Genomic DNA, 22304 nt, shown 5'->3' on the forward strand with positions numbered 1-22304 from the left:
AATACCCTTGCGTTTAATAAGTTTTCTCGCTCTCTCCCCTTCCAACATCCAGCGTGCGTCACTCGAACAGTGGTGTTTAGGCGACGCGGCTCCTCTTTCCGCTCACAGCGCGATTGCTAGGTGCAGCGTCTGATGCTGGACATCTCTGATGTGATCGCTGCGCCGTAGCGCTTTTGCTGGGAAAGCGTCCCCTGCGATGTGTGCCAAGCTGCTTCCGAGGAATCATGCTTCTGCATGGTGCTCCCAAGCGAGATAGAGGACGATCCCATCAAGGCGTGAGCCCCATGATCTCGTCCGCCTTCATGGCGCGTCGCTGCCCGGCTTTCTCCCTCTGAGACACCGAGTTCTTTGATTCGTTCCGCTTGCTCAGGCGCACGTTTCGTTGCCGCGCCGAACGCTGCGTTGCTCGGCGCTCACCGCGTGATTCGTGAGTGCAAAGTCCGACACGGGGCGCCTCATCAGTGATTGCTGCGCCGTAGCGCATTGTCTTACACTCCTTGGCAGGTCGACGAGTGTTGTATTGCAGGGCCTTGCGCGCTCGCTCTTGAGACGCGTGTGATGGAAGCGGCGCCGTCTACCAGTGCCGGTAGCGCTGGGCGGTGCGAACGAGGTGCAATAACGCTATCGCGTTCCACTCTTGAAGGCGAAGCTTAAGGGAATGGGGTATGCAAAATTTCCGAAAAAATCGATTTTTTGTTTTTGTGTAATTTAAAATCTTTATTCTGTCCTTAACATAGCCCAGTCTTTCATTTGTGCGCACGCGAAATATTTACTTCAAAATCAACATTTTTCGAAACCTAGGCAGCATCCAGCCACACCCCTTGGACACATCTTTTTTTGTACGCAAATTTGCCATAAGGCATATTATATAAACTCATGTAAATGATTTTCAGTGAGGAACCGGAGCAGGCTCCCGCTCTTAGCGTTGTCGGTGAGCCATTTAGAAAAGTCCTCTTCCCTTGCTGTGGTTAGACCCACTTCGCGCAGAATCTGTGTCCTTGATTCCCTTGTCCCTGCACAAGTCCATAGCAGGTGGCGAACATCCACTTCTGCAGCTGGTGTGGAACACTTTGGGCATGTGGTTGGTCTGATATCAGCTTGCGATTCCCATCGGCATTTTACCGACGGGGTAAGGGCCGCCCCAGCTCTTATCCTTCTAAGGGAAACCTCCTCCGATCTCGTTAAGTAACGAGGGAGTGGGAATGTACACGGGGGAATGAGGGCACGTGTACTTTTCCTTAAAGAGGATGCTAAAATGGAAACAGCGGAGCGGGCATCGAAAGGGAGCCTGGTGGGGGGCGCATTAGTGTGTGGAACTTCGTGTGTGAGGTGGTCAACTTTTCTCTGCTCAGCGTTCTCAGCATTGTCTTGTGTCCAATGTATCTGGATGCTTATCTTTGTTTTTTTATTGAGTGCGTGGATTTCTTGGGTAACACATAGCGTCTTCGTCACTTTCTTCAGTTGTTTTATGGCGGCTAAGGAGTCTGTATAGATGTGGGCTTCTGTTATCGAATCTATTTTATATATGGCCTCCATAGCATCGCGGATTGCATAGAGTTCCATCACAAGCGGGTCCGGGTATTCTAAAAGATATTCTTTATGTACCTTTAGTTCGCTGTGTGTTGGACTAGCAGCTGCTGTTCTACCGCCATTTTCTATAATTGATGCTTCCGTATATGCAATTAAGGTACCTTGAAGTGCATCAACCAGAGGTCGAGATGCCAGCTTTTCTTTGCGACCAAACCGAGTGGTCTTGTTTGTCGTTATAGTAGTGAATTCCCACGGAGGGGGGTCAGCCATTGGTGGTGTTCGAACTGCCACTTCATTGTACAAGGATGCTATGGGCGTAACGTACTTTCGCTTCATATCCATTGTTGCCTCTCGTTGTTCAATTAATTCTGTCAACGTATTTATCTGTGCAAACTCTTGGAGAATAGGGATAGGGGTAAGTTTTGGTAAGGCCGTGATAGTGCGCATTGCGTTTCTATTTATTGTTTCCAATTTCGCCCATTGCCGCCTCGTGAGTCTTTGGAATTGGGCCTGGTATAGTATCCTCGGCTGTAACACTGATTGTACAAGACGTCTTGCCATGTCCGCTCGAGCTCCTCCTCCTCTAGACGAAATGCGTTTTATCAAGTTTAAGGAAGTCGCAGCTACTTTTTTCACCTTATAAAGCCATTGTGTTCCTTTGCCGGATTTGTGAATTTCTAGGCCAAGAACTCTCAACTCGTCCACCTCTTCCAATGCCTGATTTCCAATCTTTAGGGAGACTCTTTGCGTTGCCAATTGTTTTCTTCCATTCTTGTTTGGCAACATAAATGTAACTGGACTTTTGAGGTGATAATTCCAGGCCTGCACTTTGCACGTACTCATCTATGGTATTTAAAGCCTCTTGTAGATGCCGATTCTGTGTCTCAATTTGTTTATGAACAGACCAAATCGTGACATCATCTGCGTATATCATGAACCCCACTTCTGGTATTTTAGCTAATTTCCACGCCAATGGGATCAGTGCGATATTAAATAATAAAGGTGCTAACACTGACCCTTGTGGCACGCCTCTGTTCGAGGTGTAATTGCCAATTTGTTTTCCGTTTATCCGGATAGAAAACGTCCTGTCCTTAAGCAGATTATGTACTGCTTTTATGACCTGCAAGGGAATGCCCATACATTCCATGTTGCTAAGAATCTTGGCATGTAACACGTTGTCGTATGCCTTCGCCATGTCGGTAGCCACTACAGTGCGCACTAGGTGGCTATAAGGCGACACGTGTATGACCTCTTCAGCGAGCACAGCCAGTCCATTTTGTGTCCCAAGGTTTGTTCGGAACCCAATTTGTCGAGCATGGTATTTTTTATTACTTTCCAACCACCATGACAGGCGGGTGGCTATCATCTTTTCATAGATTTTGGAAATTGTGGGTGTTAGCGAGATAGGCCGCAAAGATTCTAGACTTGTGGGAGGTTTCCCAGCCTTCGGTATCGTTACCACCACCGAGTGTTTCCAGCCGAGTGGAATGTCTCCTCCTTGCCATACCTCATTTACCACATCCAACAAGCCGTCAACTGCGGCTCCTTCTAAATTCTTGAATACTTCATAAGGAATATCGTCATGTCCAGGCGCAGTTTTACCATTCGCTTCTTCTATAGCAGCCAATAACTCCAATTTGGTAAATGGTAATGTTATTCCTGTTTTATCAACCGCATCCACTGTCGGTGAAGGCGCCGGATAATGTGCGCGGTTCGGGAAGAAAAGGGCAGCAGCCTGATCTGCAAACTCTTCTGGTGTAAGCTGTAATGCGAGTCTAATACTTTCTGCATCATCTTTAACCTGCCGCCTCTTTTCCATGCCATGGAAAGTGCTCCAGAGGGCCTTGTTAGTCGTTCCTGAGCCCAAACGACTGCACCACTCATCCCATCTCCTATGAGCCAGCTGTTTTTCATATCGGCGTGCCTGTGCCGTCACTCTGTTTATCTCAATTCTTCTTTGCACGTCTTCAGGTTGGCGACCAGCCTGTATCTCGGCCCGCTTTCGGCGTGCCCAAAGTTTTGGTAGGTGCAGGTCGGGAGTTGGCTGATCTTCGTTCACTGTAGTTGTAATGGTATGATCCTTGAGTACCGTTTGAAGGGTGGTAACGAGAGTATTCGGGCTAACTGAATGCGTTCGAGTATCCTGCCGTACACCATCCCAATGTGTAACAGACGCTTTTTTTCGAATTTTCTTCATATGTCCCAAATTAAGACCAATACTAATGGGGACATGGTCACTTCCCCACGCATCTAATTCCGCCTGCCATTGTGGTGCACCAGGGCCCTTCCACCACGTCAAGTCTGGTGAGCGTGTTTGTGTTGCAGGTAGTGTTGCGACTCCTGGATGATTTAGCAGTGTAAATTCCATTTCTGTGAAGGCAGTATGAACTTGATCACCCCTTTTAGAATCATAATCATATCCCCATACGGTGTGCGGAGCGTTAAAATTTCCACCGATTAATATCGCAATTACAGGGTATAAATGGCGAATATGCTTAACCCATCCAAGATTAAGTACCGTGTTTCTTGGCCGAGCGTACACGGACACTAATATAAGGGGCGTTTTGTTCGGACGCGTGAGTACAGCAACTACTTCCTGCTGAGTGTTGCACTACTTGCTCAAGTCAAGTGGCGTTTGGGGAATGTTGGTCCTAATATATACGGCAGCTTTTCGTGGTGTTTCGGCCTCTGCTCTTGCTCGTTTATCAGGGATAGAAGGACACTGGTACCCTATATATCCTGTTATTGAATATTGTCACAATATAACCTATTGTGCTCCTGTATCAAGAACGCCCATGAATGTAGCTTGCCGTACAATAATTTTGTATTTATTTCCCCAACTTTATTACAGAGCCCTCTGCAGTTCCATTGTGTAATCTGTTGCCACTTGTTTCGGCTACTTCTATCCATGATGTAAGCTGCTCTGAATGAGGTGTGTCAGTTGCGTAAGTGTGTCCAGTACCGCCTTCCAAATAGGTATGTTATCGGTAGGTTTACAATTCGGAGCATCCACTAACCTTGCTGTCGTACTGCCAGCAAGCGTTTCTTTCTGTTTTTCTGAGCTTTCCTTTCGTCGTTGGGCTATATGTGCTTTCTTTTGTCGCAGCTGTGCAATTTGTGCTGAAAGCATCGCAATTTCTTTTTCTATTGCATCCTGCTGGCTTGTGCAGTCTTTAAGGTCCAGAAAATCATCAGCAGTGAATGCCACTGTGCTCCGTTTTGTGCGTCGTCCATGTTTTAGCGTAGAAGCAAAAGATGCACTGTTCTGTGCAACCACCTCAACAGGCTCTTCTTCTTCTAGCGGGTCATCAAACAGCTCTTCGGCCAGAGTTGCAAATCTGTTTTTAACCATTAACGGTGCATATTGTTTATGTCGTCCAGCCCTTGCTAACTCGAGCTTTCGCTTTTTTGCCGGACACTGAGATGAAGTGATATCGTGATCATCAGATTTGCATAGGCCGCATTTGAATTTCGCTTCTCCAGATTCAGTTATGTATTCGGGGTCAACTCCATATGGACAAAATTTCTGCATATGGCCTTCTCTGTAGCACCTGTAACAGTGAACCGGTCTAGGTTTGTACGTTTTGGGTCGCACTATGCGGCCTGTAATGTGATGAGAAAAGTGCCTCTGTTCCCCATACGACGTGCGGCTAACACAGTATGTGTTCCTGATATTAGGTCTCTGGCCACCGTCTCCGGGGAATCTTGTAGGTCTAGGTCATAGAGGACACATCGCTGAGTATTTGGACCTGACGCAAAATACGTCTGGACAGGAAGATACTCCTCTGTCGTGATTGGAATCTGTGTTACTGTGGTCAATTTGCGTGCATCCTCAATGGTGGCTAAATGTACTGTGACAGTATTAGATGCCCTGTGGCTTACAAACCCCTGGCAACCTGTGGTACCAAGCGCTGCGTCTATTACTCTCTGCATTGTTCTGGTGGGTATCTTAGTGATATCAAACTGCACTGTAGGTCTGATATGCACTCTGAAGGATTTCTGCAAGGCTGGTGTTGGATAAGCAGATGCTAGCTTATCAGGGGCGACCCTTACCTTCTTTGCCGGTGGTGTGTTGACTGGTGGCCCAGGTAGTTTGACCAGCCGGGGTGTCCGTTGAGAAGCGTTTGTGACGACTTCCTGTTGCACATCCATAGCCTGATGTGTATCGTTTAGCTCGGGTAGCGGTCCGAGCGTTGTCCTCGTATTCGAAGTAATTTCTACGTTGCTCTGTGGCCAAGTGCTAGCTCCAGGTAAAGGCTCGTTACCGCAGCCTGCCGTTGTGCTTGCAGAAGTCACAGCGACTACCGGAGGGTCCATTGGCGTCCCCATTCTTGCCATATTATCAGAGCTGCGGCTCCGCGGAGCCCCAGTAGGCCTAGCAGCAAGGCCGCGTCGGCATTTTGCAGCTCCTACCCGGAGGGCTGTGTCCTTGACGATCTTCTTGCCACGCACGGGTTGTTTGGCCTTTATGGTCTTCTTCAAGAGTTTGATGGCCGCTGTGTGGGTGCGGACTGCAGATGTAGTTCGAAATCTTACTGGACACGATGTAGCCACGGTGCTCAGCGACACGTCTTGGGAAACTCCATGTAAACTCATCCCTTTGACACTTGCTCGGGATCTGTGCCTTTCCTAAGCTAAAAAAAAAAAATGTTTTTCAGCGCCTATTTTTGTCACGTTTAGCGGAATGGCAGTCACTTCTCTGGCAACAGTGAAAACCCAGCTAGCATACTTCAATTAGCCAAACGAATCCTAAGACGCAGCTGAATTACTCGCAACGCGCGGCATTTTGCTCGTGTTTCGGCGTGTTTTCGCGGACATACAAGTTTGTTTATACCTTTGTGCTGGTTATTTAGCGGGAATGTAATGAAAAAGCCAAAGAAGTGCTTTAAAAAACGTCTCTCCTACGGAAACCGGCATAAGTCGGTCTCCAATGACGCCAATTCTCCGCAACACAACCCAGGAGTGGGCGCCGCGGCCACCACGTGCGCGTCTGCACTGAAGCTTTCGCACTCGGCGGAACGCTTGAAGAACCTAAAGGCAAGTGACAGTGACCGCGGTTATGGCCTGATTGACATTGACCTTCTCTCGTGTGCCGTTGCCGAAAGCTGCGCTTGTAAAGTGTGTGGTGGCGACATTCAGCTTGTTGAAGACGCTGCACGAAAAGGAGTTGCTTGCACGTTTTCCCTGCAGTGTGTAAAGTGCTCCTCAGCGCACCGGTTCGAGAAATCGAGACGGACGACATCGGGCCTTTACGAAGTCAATGTGAGGATTGTTTATGTACTGCGATGCATAAGAAAATGAGCAGCTGCCGGGACTACACGACTGGTCACTAAGGAGGCCCGGAAAACAAGGCAGCTAGCGCAGAAAAGAAGTGTTGATGATGGAGGGGACTACCAGGCTGGTGGCTATTGAAACAATGCGTGAGAATTTGTTTCTATAGTCCTATATTGCAATAAAGCTCTTTTTTCCACTTCAAAGCCAATTATTTCGAAACACCAAATTTTGCTGCACTTGAGCCTTTTTTTTAAAGAAACTACAGGCGCAAGGGAGATAAAATTTTCCAGACATTGAGCAAACATTACAGATAGCCTACTGAACTAGGATTATAAATATTATTGCAGACGATTTTTATTTACAGGCTATTTACTTCAGATTATGGCTCTAAACTTGGTGGGTCCAGTAAAAGAAAGATAAAAAACTAACCTTTAAAAAAATTATCCTAGTTCAGTAACACTACCTAACATTGCTGATTACAATGCCATCAATGTTAATGTTCTAACCCCAGCAGATCATGAGAAAAAGGGTCACGAACATAGCCTAAAATGCATGGCAAGAATAGGACCTACCCTGTTCCCTTAAGCGTCCTCCAAATTTTTTGACTCCGGCTGGTTGCCTTCGTTTTCATTATTATGCGCCAATTCAAAAATTGTGACTGCAAGGAACTACTCCTTATATATGTTGTTTTCTCTTAAAACTACAAATGTGAAAGTGCATATATATATATATATATATATATATATATATATATATATATATATATATATATATATATTACAAAATTATTGCGCTTTGCAGAAATGACCATCGAGTAATCGGTGATACGTCGTACACTGCCCCATTTTAAAAATCGCACTGGTAATATAGGGGAAGCAGCAGACAAACGCCATTGTGGTCAGTGTTTAGTCGGGACACTGACAATGTGGGCAGAGTAAGGGACAATAGGGGTCATCGTTCAAAGTGTAACGCAGTGGCAATGCCCATATGGTAGAAGAGAGGACAAACAGGGCCATGATTAGAAATGCTAGAGTGGAATCGCCTATATTAGGAAGCTAGTGACAACACGGGTCATTTGCCAATAACTTCGCCATATCTTTCCCAATATTGGGCCTTTCATTTTTGCTGCCTGGGAACTGCATTATACGGTAGTTCAGAGAAGCCACACATTACATTAAAAGATGACAAAATCAAAATTAGGATCCTTAATCAGGGCCGCTAAGGAGCCATCGTAAGTAGCAATAATATATGTATAATCGCTTATAAGCGCAACAGGTTAAACCTGCTGCTGTTAGTATTATTAGTTCAGACTTCGAATGAAGACGGGTTATTATTAACTTAGAATTTCTGATCAGTGGCACGTAATGTCCGATAGCGATACTGTTCAACATTTAGGGACAGTTGATTAAGTAAGGCACTGTAGATATATTTTGAAGAACGATTGAGCCTTTTTTCCTTTTTCCTGAGAAGTAAAAGCAACAGAGGATAAAATCTTGCAGGACTCGATGGCTCCGGTTAAAGCAAATTGTTTGGATCAGGCAACAGCCTGCATTTACACTGGGCATTGCCCATGTATATTTTTTATTCTGCGAATATGTGGGGGTATCTCCCAGGAGGTCTTCCTGCCCGGAACAAAAAGTTACCTTTTGCGCACTTCCGCGTAAAGCTTCCGCGATAATCAGAAGTCGGTTTATGTATGCTTGAGTGTCCTTAAGCGAATCGTTGTTACGACGGCCGCTACTATCAAAGGTGCGAAAGAAAAATGAAGATACTATTGAGCCTTAGCTTACTAAGACTGCCTGCTAGGATATATAAGGCTGTACCATTTTATTTTCTTCACTGTCGGAACGTAGGAGCGTTTGTCCTGCAGCTAATGCGTAAATAGGCAGCGCACCCTTACAGTAAGCCCTTATCGCTTCTTTGTGACCTATTGGCGCTCTGCCGTCGCCTGAAACATCTAATGGAAAGCTTGGTAATATGGAATAGGACTATTTGTGTAATATGATATTAGAATAATGCCATGTACGCGAAAGCTCTTTGGCTATGCTTTGTGCTCACATATTTATATTTAAGCGGAGTTCTTTCTGTGCTATAATTTTGCAGCGTTTAAAGGTATGCCATAGAATATGCGGCTTCGCCTTACATATTTCTGGGAAATAAATTTTAGGCTGCAATATATTCATAAATAAAAATGTCGTGTTTAAAACCGCGACACATTACGGTGCACGAAATATACTTATTCTACAATCTTTCTTTTTTGCCACATATCTGTCACAGAGAAGGACTGCCGTCATGCACGATAATCCTGCTAGAAGATCACAATGCGCATATTAATTTGCTACTCTCTACATGTGATCTCGGGCGCTTTTTCTGCATGGGATTGGAAAGACGGTAGTCATTAAAAACCATTATAGTTCACTCCAGCATACAATTACGACACCTGAAATACAGGAATAATCTGGTCGAAAAGCACTTTGAGGCTTTAAAGCCACCATTTTTTACAACAAACTATATTTAGAAATATAGACCACCCTTTAGCCTGAAAAACGGAGGAGAAATAGCGTTTTGGTTATATTTTACACCGGCAGCGCACAGAAAAAGCGATGTCGCACCCGGTCATAGTTTATTCTCACTCTTAGCAAAATTGGAATTCTAGTAATACGACTTTTTTATTTAGTGTTGGGAGCTCAAAGTCTTGAAGCTGGAACAAATATGTCTCATTATGCTGTCAGTATATGATTGGTGCTCTATAGCGAACATTCCGGTGCCATATGTGCATAGATTAATTGCATATTTGTGACGTTGTTGCGATATTTGTCGAGCGGTGACAGGCAGAGAATTCCGGTAGTATGCAGCTGTGTCAAAAATTTATTTATATAACTTGAGATGTCATAAAATTTCTCTTTTGTCCGGATTTCGATGGTGTAACAATGTCACGTGGCCTGGCATATTACTCATTGCCTTGGTGGGTAGGTGACACCACACATGCCAATTTGAAAGGTCATGTGGCAGGTGGTATATGCACTGGTCATGTCACGTGGTCGAGAGCAGTATAGTTGTCTCGGCGGATGAAGCCAGCTGTGTTTGTCTGTGTTCAGACGTGTCTAGACAGCTCCGCTTATTAGCATAGCATAGAGCCATACTCAATTGCATCTGCATCTAGCATAGAGAGAGCAATCCCAGGTTACTAAGCTAGATATCCACCACCTGCTATGGGCGCAAAAGTTAAAAAGGAAACTAAAGAAGCGATCATTTTCATGCTGCCTTACAATGACCGAAATCGTCTGAGCAGCACTAGCTCAAATGGTGCCGAATTAACGTCGCATATGACTGAAGCATCCTCGTAATTTTTCTTAACTACTAACTTTAAGTCCTGGAACCTCCACCAACCAAGCAGGATATTTCAGAAGCATCTCCTCCTCTTTTCATGCGATGGGTGCAAGTGGCGTGTTTAAATGTTTTATTCATAAATATTATTTAAGCATAAATACATAAAAATGTCGAACAGCGGATGAATATTTGTCACGGCTGCAAAGAGAGCGAACAGAGTGGCGTGATTCGGAGAGCAAGGGGAGATAATTCCAGCCATAGCCATCTTAAATTTCCTCTCTTTAAAAAGGAATGCCAAAGCTAAGATACAATATGCCCCATAAGCACAAGCGGCGCTTTCATTGAGTTGGTGACTCAGGAATTTGATTCTCCTAATTACATGGGAATAAGAACAATGTTTAAACATATGGCGCACCTTTGCTTTTCTGTACGTCCTAATAAATGTTTAACTACAAACTTTGCTTCGTAGAATGACGCTACAGTAGACGTAACGACAGCGAAAAGTCCCAATCCTCTGTTGTAAACTCGACCCATTTTCACGGGCGACTAACATGTCAGAACTGCCGACGTAGGATGGGTCGCTTTCTTTTCAGTAGCTACGATTCGATGCACAGATTCGAAGGGCGGATGGATTGGTATCTGTTTATGTTAACTTTTGTGACCTGAACGCATTAGTATCGAACTGTCAAGACCAATGTTGTAAGTTCAATAATAACATGGTATATAGAAACAAGGCTTTATTCTGGTTGTTTCCCTATCATATGTTGTGTTGCGTTTTATGGCACGTAGGAAACTCAGTCCATCATGCGCCAAAAGCAAGGCTCGAGGTTTCCCTTTAAACTCTTGGTTGCTATGAATATGGTTTGTTAGCGGGAAAGCATTTATTCGATCATCAAAGCGAAACAAAGATATTGTTTGTGCCTCACTAGTTGCCGTAGCAGTTGTAACACAAGCCGTTGTCAAGCCGTCGAAGCGGCCAGTGAGACGACGGCATAGACACCGATACACTTCTGGCAAATCTTCTCCTTCCTATCACATCTGGTGTGCCATTTCCCCTTACGGCACCACTAACTGTCTTCCATGTGGCGCCAGATTTTTCCTATTTCTAAATACAATCATCATCATCATCATCATCATCATCAGCATCAGCCTGATTATACCCACTGCAGGGCGAAGGCCTCTCCCATATCTCTCCACTTAACCCGGTTCTGTGCTAGCTGCATCCACTTGACCCCTGTGAACTTCTTAATCTCATCCGCCCACCTAACTTTCTGCCGCCCCCTGCTACGCTTTCCTTCCCTTGGAATCCAGTTTGTTACCCTCAGCGACCATCGGTTATCCTCTCTTCGCACTACATGTCCTGCCCATGTCCATTTCTTCTTCTTAATTTCCACTAGAATGTCGTTAACTTGAGTTATTTCTCTGACCCACTCTGCACGCTTTCTACCTCTTAATGTTACCCCTACCATTTTTCGTTCCATAGCCCTCTGGGTTGTCCTCAACTTAAGTAGAACTCTCTTGGTTAGCCTCCACGTTTCAGCCCCATAGGTGAGTACAGGCAAGATGCAACTGTTGTATACTTTCCTCTTGAGCGATACCGGTAAGCTGCTAGTCATAATCTGCGAGTGCTTGCCAAATGCGCTCCATCCCAATCTTATTCTTCTTGTTATTTCCTTTTCATGGTCCGGAAATAAAATTATGACACAAGCTTTTTCTCTCCACCGTGATACCGTTAAGCTAATCATTAGGAACCAACTATCTACAGGTAAACTGCTATCACACGTCTCAGTTGGTTCAATACGAATGAAACCCCAACTTCTTTTTGTCGAGTAGAGGTACTACCAGATTTTCTTCGGCCACAGTAAGCTGTTTAAAGTGCTGCCCCACTTAAGGCATTGAACACCTCATAGTGAAAGCAGTGCTCACTTTAGGACTCCGCTAATCTCGGGAGGGTGTTGGGAGTTCCTTTACTTAAGGTGCTTTTTTATGTATAATCATCTGAAATTGTTAAATTCCACGCGTGTCGAAATGCCAAGATCCCTCTCGATTTAGAAGCCTCGCGAAAATTTGATGACGTTCTGCGTCCTCGCACCTACAAGGCTATTAAATTAATAAACGTGTTTTTTTTTTATATGAGAGCAGCTCATATTGTGGCAGTCCGAGAGCACTGTGAAATTTACACTGCAGAAAAGTTAAAGCCGGAGCGCTGCTGCGGCACGCGGTGCATTATGTCTTCTCTCATTATCATTATCAACTAAATGCACCGTCATTATCATCGCTACCATCATCTCCAAGGTAGATGTGGAGAATTACGATGTGCGTTTCACAATCCTGGGTGTGACGCAGTTGGTTAAAGGGTTCGACTGGGAATCCGAGGGAATGAGGTTCGGTTCCCGGTGGAGATAAGACTTTTTTTCCTGATGACGTCATCAGGATGATCGACAAGTGTAATCCCGCGGAATCTTGCAGTTTGGCTACAAATTTCGAAATGGCCGCCTAACCGGATGTTACGTAACATTAGCTTAGGGTGACGGAAGTGTGTGACAGAATTGTGGCCGCCAGGTTGAGCCATTAAAGGCTTCCACCTTAAAAGGTAGCCTGCTAATAGCAGAGTTTTAATTGACTTCACATTAGGTTGCAAGGAAACAGTGGGATATTGAGGCACTATAATGCATAAACTATGATGGGGAGGGCATAGCCTTTCGATGCTTCCTACAATGTTGCTTATTCTTTGCCATGAGGTCACACCCAGTAGTGGCCAATGACACTAAAAACTATCATGGTGCGCTTTCGATATTAACTTTCAGGAATCTTTGGAGAGCAGTGACATACTGTTAGGAACATATAGATAGTAATGGTTTACTCTGCTGATCCACTGCGAAATGTTGTTGAATTCTGTCTTATGTTTGGAATGAGTACTTAAGACGTGTAAAACCAATGGGATGCGTTCGTGGCAATAGATAGCGGAAACCTAACAGGGTCCCGCCGAGTGGTTTCTGAAAATATCCACTTTAATGGCGTAACCTTATGACATAAAAATAATGACCATAACCAATAATTCTCACTGAAAAAATACTCCTGTATGTATATTAGGGAAACTGCATTGCAGCGCTGGCTTTTATTAGTGCATTGCTCGAACATTGAGCACCTCTTCGGTCAATCTAATCAGCAGAAGGTTGTCGGTAAAGGTTTTCTTTAATAACAGTCACAACAAGAAGCTTGAAACCTTTGTGAAATACACAGTGTTCTGCAATCTGATATTTTCGTCTGGTAACGTACGATTTTCAATGACTGCAGACGTTCTAAAGGAAGCGTGAAGAGGGCGGATTCCAGTGATACTCTCCTTCTCTCTCGACGATTAAAAAAGAGCAGCACCTTTTGAGCCTCTAGAGGGGTATTCATAATGAATGCAAATCATATAATTTGTTTGTAAAATGTTTTTTCACTAACGTTCCGCATAATGAATGTGGGTATACCGTGCCTCCCAATATCCGCTTTTATGGCATTCTCAAAGATGACCTCATTATTCACGACCGTGGAAGTACGATTGATACTAAGAAGTATGGCAAGAAAAGACGCAACAAAATTTGGGGAGACAATGTTTATGCCTGACGATATGTAGAGAAAGCATTAGAGGGCAACTCCGACGATTTTTCGACTGTACTGAGTTAACTGTTGATTTATATTGCTGAAGGCTTGGTCATTACAGTATGCAATCTGTTTTTGTTTTTTTGCGCTTTGTGTGCCGTCACAGACTGAAGACAATGGCCTGCAGCCAAGCCGCATGCACCCGCTGCTGCTCTGTCGGGGAGCGTGAATGTCAACCGCTTTCAAGTACGGCACATTTTGGAACGTACTCTTTGATGTCGGTAAATCGTCTTTGATGTCGTCGGGAAATGACAGCCAGGACTCGTCATTTAGTGGCAATTGAGAAATAATAAATTTTAACCAGTATTCAGCATGCATGGCCACTGGGGCAAAACGAGCGAGCGATCATGAATGCAGCTAAATTACTTCCTTCTGAAGCACTGCCTATAATTTGATCGAGCTATTTATGCACTTACACAGCCTAATGCATGCCTGTTGTTACTGCTCGTCCAAATTCCCATTCTTGCCTCGATACCGACCCAAAGCCTGTGTCTCTGCGAGTGAGATTGTTGTCCCACAGCATCCTCTACCACACAGAAAACCTAATGCCATTACCACCGACTAGCATTTCTTCAATATAGTGACGTTTTTTCTAAGCGCTGCTACACAACCAAAACTAATGACTTTGGCTTAATGGCAAAGCGATGGATAAACATTGGAGCGAGCAAAAAGCGTTTGGTGCGCCTTTAGTATGTTGCGAAAAGATTGCGCTGTGAACGAAAGCAGCATTCCGCTACCTACAATTTAAACACTAAATGAAGTTTCAAGAGAAACATGTAGTACAGGCAAACCCGTGTCTCAGCGAGTGAGATTATTGTCCCACAGCAGCCCCTACCACACAGAAAACGTAATGTCATTACCGCCAAATAGCATTTGTTCACTTTAGTGACATTTTTTTCTAAGCGCAGCTGCGCAACCAAAGCTAATACTTTTGCATAATGGCAAAGTGATGGATTAAAATTGAAGTGAGCCAAAAACGTTTGGTGCGCCTTTAATGTGTTGCGAAAAGATTCCGCTGTGAACGAAAGCAGCTTTCCAATACATTTTCATGACTTGCATGCTTTGTAACCAACATGTTGATGACGATTGTCCATTACGATGTTAAGCGGTGGTGTCGGCGTTAATTGTTTACTGAAGGGCATGGAAGATGGGCGTCCGAGAGTGCACGGGCTGGCACTAAATGAAGTTTCAAGAGAAACATGTAGTACAGGCACTTTCTAATGTGCTGCCCAACGGGACAGTCTTCGAATACTCGCCCGACGGTGCATGCAGCATCCCGTCCCGCCATCGCAGGATCGTCGTTTGCACGGCGTAATATATGTTAAGCAGTGCATGGAAAAATGACCGGCCCCACATGCATCAAGAAGGTAGACAAATTCGCAACGGATGCCCCACCTGGATGCTGCGAGCTTAAAGCAACGGCGCTGTCCGCTTGTGTGTGGAATGATTCATGATAGCGACGGACAGAGGCACTCTGGCCGTGCTCTACACCCAAGTCAGAGCTAGGCCTAAACTGTTTCATATCGCAGCCGCGAAGGACTTTGAAACTGATTAGCGCGCGCAAAAGTAAATTGTCTATTTGCGAAACAGCCTAACGGTCAACCCGATTGTCTCAGAGAAAAAATAATGATAAATTTCAGCGACCCCTTAGCAGCGGAGCTTCAGTATAAAGAGATCAGACGAGCTGAGCCACACCGGCAGCTGGGAGCAAGAATTCTTGAATTGGAGTTGTCACCAGAATCTTGGTGAAGATAGAGTCATCAGCAAGGGTTATTTTTTTTAGATGAGTTTATCCAGGCGCGCATTATTTAAGACATTAACAAATTTTAGTACGCTTTCTTTCTGAGGGTGCCTTGCATAAGAATCCGCCGGACCGGCACCAACGGATGCGACAAGCAGTTTAGGCTGTGTCATACGTGTGGCAAGATCTTTTACACAGTATGCAATCTCAACCATCGCCAGGTAATCGCGAGGAAGCATTGTGGGTTGGTAGCACACCGCGTGAAATGTTATGAGCGCACATGCGTTCTAACCAATTTCAGAAAGAACTGCCTAATCATGTTAAATGATATTGTATTGAAATGCTTTATAACCCACTCCTGCTGTGTCTCTAACAAGAGAGACTGCAGTATTTGTAAATAATGAATAAAAGGTTAGACGAGGTGCCGGATTGCAGGATTCCATTTGTGGCGAAGCTCCTTGTCCTTAGGAAATCAGTGTTAAATCATTGTGTTGTTTTTTCCTAAATAATTCGCGCATTCGATAACACGACTCTACAAGCCACCTATTGCTACAATCAGTGCATTTAGCGTTAGTCGAAATTACGTGCTAGACGATGATTCTACGATCAATGCTGTTTTTCGCAAGCTGTCGACCGTGTCTGCGGTGTGCGCCATTGTGCACCAGGAGCATCATTTAATATTGTGCGTTTCAGGATAAGCTGCCCCACACTGAACAAGCCACGCCCAGTACGACCATTGAATTGTCGCCGTCGTCTGCTCGACGTTCTTTCATGACTGTGACGTCATCGAGCACAGGGTTGGCGGTATAATATTTGTTTGCCAGCGCGAGTCACGAGTCCTGGGCTACCATCTTTAATACTACTTTGCGGGAAAATTAAAGAGTCCTCAACTGTGTTTTTTGGCATACGTAACCTTACCACTTAGTAAATCGTCTGGAGGAAATTTTTTTGATATCTGTAAGAAAATGGCTCCTCTTAGTCGGCTCTCTTTCCTGATCATCGTCCGCGTACATGCACTGCTGCCCGCCTAGTAAGTAACCTTTTCGTTTGTGCCACTATTATCCAACACATGCGCATCACCATTCCGTCATTCGACACCAAATGAGATTGAAGCCCCTTCGAGATGAGGGAGAAGCCAGTTCTAGCCAAGCAGTACGAACGTACCTGCATTTGGGAGGCAGTGTGTTTTCTTCATAGTCCAACTATTTTGGAGGGCTAGATTCTAGTAGAGGTCTCCTATCTCATATATAATTCTTGAGCTACAGTGCCTGAAAACTTTGCCGTTTAATACGGTCTCTTGACGTTATGCATCAGGAAGCCCAGTTAGCCAATCTTCTTTTTACGTGCCCATTACCAAGTGCCAGAGCGATGTTAAACATTTTTCTTTCACAACCCTGTCAACGCAACGCCGGACTTTCGGGACGACGGGGCTATCAACGCCAGTGCTTTAAAATCAAAGTCTGACCTTTCCTTACATCTGCGTGCCTCACAAAGTGCTCTTAATCAGCATTTCAGAACGTTTTTTTTTCCCTGCTTGCTTTGACGATGGTTTACAAAATAGGTTTGGGACACCAGTAAGGAGTGTGTGATGAAGTATCGAACGGAAAACCTGCATGCAATAGAATTCCAACTAACGTCCGCTTCAGCATAAATACCAAAACGCTAACCACAGTTTCAGAACGCCTTCTTTATTCCCGGTGGAGCAGGAAGCTCTAGAGATGAAGTCGACTGTTCGCTCACTGTTTCCTTTGTGCGTGGGCTGCTATCTGCGAGTAAGCATCAACATATAGCGCACCTGAATTTTTGGTTACCAGTAGAGATAACGGAAACAATGATAATTATAAAATAGGAATGCCAAGCAGTTTTGTTTCTAAATCGCAAAAGGTCTCCACACCTAATACCTAGAATCTGTAGATGCAGAAAATTAATTACAAGGGGTTTTATCCCTTATGAACCCGTATTTTGTTGCTAAAGCTGAAGAACGTATCACGTCGGAATATTTTATGGTTTTTATGTAATAAGGCTTCTATGAAAACCTAAAAAAAAAACAGCTATAATTTTTGCAAGAAGCCTCAGAAAAGCTTCCAACGCGCGATGCCTTATCACAACTCCTTGCTTCTTTCTCATTTTAGGCTTGTAATCCGAATTCTCGGAAGCATAATGAGCACAGCACAAAGAATGTGAGCAATCAATAACATCTTGATCACTGTTGTATGCATGACCGTTGTACCTATGACTCATTCGTGACTTCAGCCAATTTTACCAACACAACAAAACGAAAAACTTGCTTGATAAAAACAAAAGACGTTCGAAAATTTTACAGATGATTTCGTGTAGCTAAGAGCAGGTGATTGTGTGGTACCACCACTTGCTACGGCTTAGCAAAGGTTTGTTCCGCTCAGTGACTAGCTTTGACTCGCCCTATCACCGTCGTCGTGACCAGTGCTGCTCTCTTCAGTAAGGAGGGCGGTACCCTACATCAGGCAGACCTAGAGGTCATGGGTAAGCCTCCATACAGGTGCGTCATGCAGACCAAACGTATTCAACACCGACGTCGTCATCTTCACGCGCTCTCTTGAGAGAGATAGAGATAGTAAACTTTAAGTTGTTCACGGAACTGGGTGGGTGGTTTTTCTTAGCCCAGAATTCCAATGACTTGGTCTGCCTACCAGGTCTTGGTGAGCAGCTGCTCAGAGACCCATGTGGGCCAGTTATGCCTCCCACTCCGTTTGGCTGAATGTACCAAGCGTTTCTTGGAATTCCATATCGTGTGAATGATGCCAGAGACATTCCGCACGTTTTGCAGGTGTTGGTTGTGAATTTTCGGGCCACCTGCAGGCTGAAACATAAACGCAGCCGCACATTAAAAATAGTACCACACATTCTGGTTTTAGCCTGTCTTGGTCAAAGGAGATAAAGACGTTAATAGGGATGACGACAAAAGGCAGCACATAGTAACGATGTGAAATACCACTCATTTGCCGCGTGAATAAATGGGCTAATAAGATAGCGACTAACGCAGTGACGGGCGCAGTTTGAATTCTTTTTTTTCCTCTGCTGGTATTCGAAATCTAACGACAGTATAATTCTTCTTTGCGAAATTAGCGGCAGGTGTTGACTGGCTTTTGCTGGGAACACGTGTATGTTGCTGCTCCTAGCAATTAGGCCCTGACATTTGCACTCGTTACGTCTAACAGCTGGCACTAATACAAGGGTCATTGCTGCATGAGTCTGGCTGCTTCAGACACTAAATGGCTCTTTTTCACAACGCAGCATAAATTGCTACTCAATTATAAATGCATGAGCGGAACTGGTGAGTTCGGTGACAGCAGGAGAGGACCATCAGAGGCGGTTTTGAAGGCACAGATTCCAGTTCGGTCAGAGGGAGTTAATATAGTAAAGTGCATTTCGACATGTGTGTATTCCAGATTCTAGACGCCAGATGACGTGGCCGTGTAATCTCTGTTCGATGGGTCGGGAGAAGTGATGAGAAAACATAGTATGTCTGAACATGTTTGGTGTATACAATCCAAAAATGGCAATTTGTGCTACAAAAGATGGCGGAGACCTTTATTCAGTGCCCTATGTTTGCGCCTTATTGTATCGCAATGTGTGGCGTTCGTTTCTAACTGGCGTTTATCATATTGTTTACCATTTTTTTGCTGAAGACTCTTCTACTGTGGTGAACACTCGTCTACTTTGCGACATTTTAATGGGACGTCCGGCGGATTGTTCCTTATTTTGAGTTATTGGTTGCCTTGTATTTCCTAGTGTGTCCTGACTCCGACATAAAAAAAAACGATCTTCGAAATTCCAAGTCACGCTATTTTTAGAATTAAACAGAAATTCGATACCTAGACTGGTTTCATAGCCAGAAACGAAATGCGAATCGACAAAACGGTACCTTCACATACAATATTGCAAAAACACTCACACGTGCGTCGGATGGTGAAAATAAGATCTAGAAATCATCGCAGTACATAAAATAACTGAAATAGCCTAATAAAGGCCTCAAAAATTATTACTCACGCGGAAAACGGGCAGTAACGTGCATATAATGTTTGTGACGTCAGAAACGCAGTGCTGTCCGGAGGTATCGTACCAACTAAGATCACGAGAAATGCGCAATTTAAAATCCAGTTACGGGCGAATGAATCATCGCATGACGCTGAAATTTGGTAGAATGAGTCACGGCGGAGAAAAAACTCACAATAAAATGTTTACCACAATACAAGAATGTCGAAAAATCGCCGGAGTTGCCCTTTAAAATGTTTTTTATCCGTTTTTCGTCCTTTTACATTTTCTTTCTCGATCTCTTTAAGGCATCATTGCGCTCCGGTGCCTAATATTGCATGGATTCACGAACTCCCTTAAATAACTGGTGTGTGTCTGCTGTTAATAGTAGTTCATCCCCTGTAAACTTGTCAGGTTGTTTTAACATCTCTTTTACTCGTTTTCACATAGTTAGATATTGTCTCACAACGAGCCTTTCAGTGGCCTTGAGCTTAACCTAGTTTTTTTGTACCGCATGTGGCATCATCTGCAGACCCATCGGATGTTCTTTAACATTGCTCTTTTGCATGGAGTCGAGGCGTGCCACTCTGGGTCAAAATCCACGTTGGCTTTGGTACTCACAAGTGGACACGAATACTCTTACATCTTTGCTGGTCCCGAAGCCGAATTTGAGCCTTTTCTTTTTGTTTCTTTTTTGTTGGGCTTTTCCGAAATGCTTTCGCCGTTGCGTGGGTGCATACCTTATACAACCAGCAGTGTCAATCATGATGTAAGCCTTCTGCCGTCCCCATGTATTCGCCATTTCTGGGCACATTTGTTTTGCCTCAAGAAAAACCGCGTAATCCTGCACGTGAATTTGTATTTTAGAAAGACCTGGCCGTGATCCAAACCAAATAATTCCTCTTTCATACTTTCATTTCCTAATTATTTACATCTACCTGAGCTGATCAGCTTTACTAAGCAACATTTCCTGACGACACACACACACACACACACACACACACACACACACACACACACACACACACACACACACACACACACACACACACACACACACACACACACACACACACACACACACACACACACACACACACACACACACACACACACACACACACACACACACACACACACACACACACACACACACACACACACACACACACACACACACACACACACACACACACACACACACACACACACACACACACACACACACACACACATACACACACGTGTGCTGTGCGATGTCAGTGCACGTTAAAGAACCCCAAGTGGTCGAAATTTCCGGAGCCCTCCACTACGGCGTCTCTCATAGCCTGAGTTGCTTTGGGACGTTAAACCCCACAAACCAACCAACCAACACACACACACGCACGCACGCACGCACGCACGCACGCACATATATATATATATATATAGTAGTGTGGTAATCTTCGTCATCATAACCACTGGCATGAATCGCGTTCTGGTGCACTCGAAGAGGACGCAGTTGGTCGCTGTCTTGGTGCTTCGCTACGCCTGACGCTCCGCTGCGAGTTCATCCTGAGCGAATGGATCCATCTGGGTTGACTTAATAAACACACCTCTATAATTGGTAGAGGTGCTGCTGGGTACGTTCCCACCCCCCTGGAACTAAGAAGCCACACATTGCCTTCTGCTTCCACCATGCCAGACGAGACCACCTCGATATCGCCGCCCATCCCAACTACGGTCCTGTGTTCTGGCGTTCCACAGCAACGCGATTCATGCCAGTGGTTATGATGACGAAGATTACCACACTACAATATATATATATATATATATATATATATATATATATATATATATTGAAGATGGGGTATACTAGGGCTGCTCGGAGGACTGGAGACGACGACTGGTGCCGCCAGGCGATCGCGTTGCGAAGCGCTATCACGTGTCCTACCAAGGCAGCTCGTGCTCCCTATGCGCGCGATGCATTCATTGTCGTTTGTCTCGGCGTAGTGTCATTTTTACCTTTAAAATTGCTCTGGCGAAAGAGCGAGCCATGATGGAGACACAAGGTGAGAGGACCACAAGGGGATCGTATTACTATTATAGGCGACTGGCGTGAGCAACTGGCCCGCGGCGACGTTGGTCCGAAGAAGGCGTTGCCGGCTCCACAATATAGTCAACTGGAGTTGTACGCTCCAATACACAATAAGCGCCATGATAATTTGCCGAAAAATTAGAATCAGCGGCAACAGACAGCCAAACGAGAGTGATGGTAGGAAACGCTGAAGCGGGTTTACCATGATCGCTCTAATGTCGGTGAAGGACGTCGGACGTAAATTAGCGAGCCAGCTGTCGACACTGCTCAGCATTACGGGCAACAGCAGAAAGAGACGTGCGTGTACTCTGTGCTGCCTGTATGGTAGGAAATTATGGTATATACCAGACGAAAATGTTCGCGACCGTATAACAGAAAGAGTGGGGAAATTCCAGTCGTTGCCTGAGACACAGTGTTATAGGTATACGTGACGTGTTGAAGCACCTGATCACCATTATAGACATCAGAATAAACGAACATGGCTAGCATGTCGTCAAAAGTCCGTTTAAATACTTCTATGCTGCCGTTGGTTTGCGGGTTGTAAGCAGTGGTGGTTCGCGTACTGTGTGGCAAGCATCCAACAGCTCGTCGGCCACTTGTGATAAACAGACACTGCCACAGTCGCTGAGAAGTTCGCGAGGAACACCGCGACGCAGGACGAAGTGATGGAAGATGAAGGAGGCGATGTCG

General features: G+C 44.9%; 1 long non-coding RNA gene across 7 annotated transcripts in view; it reads left to right on the forward strand.

Annotated features, from left to right (window-relative positions):
* Positions 1 to 22304, forward strand: part of LOC146180620 (uncharacterized) — a 225455-nt gene that overhangs the window by 20422 nt on the left and 182729 nt on the right. For 5 of the 7 annotated variants that reach the window (XR_014700100.1, XR_014700098.1, XR_014700099.1 and 2 more), the window contains exon 4: positions 13889 to 13968. This is a non-coding gene — a long non-coding RNA (uncharacterized LOC146180620). Of the gene's footprint in view, positions 1 to 6720; positions 6976 to 13888; positions 14117 to 22304 lie in introns of those variants that run through there. The other 2 variants (XR_014700101.1, XR_014700097.1) reach the window with 2 other exon arrangements.

This window comes from Amblyomma maculatum, chromosome 8, assembly GCF_055883805.1.
Source record: "Amblyomma maculatum isolate TAMU_Amacu chromosome 8, ASM5588380v1, whole genome shotgun sequence".
Taxonomy (NCBI): domain Eukaryota; kingdom Metazoa; phylum Arthropoda; class Arachnida; order Ixodida; family Ixodidae; genus Amblyomma; species Amblyomma maculatum.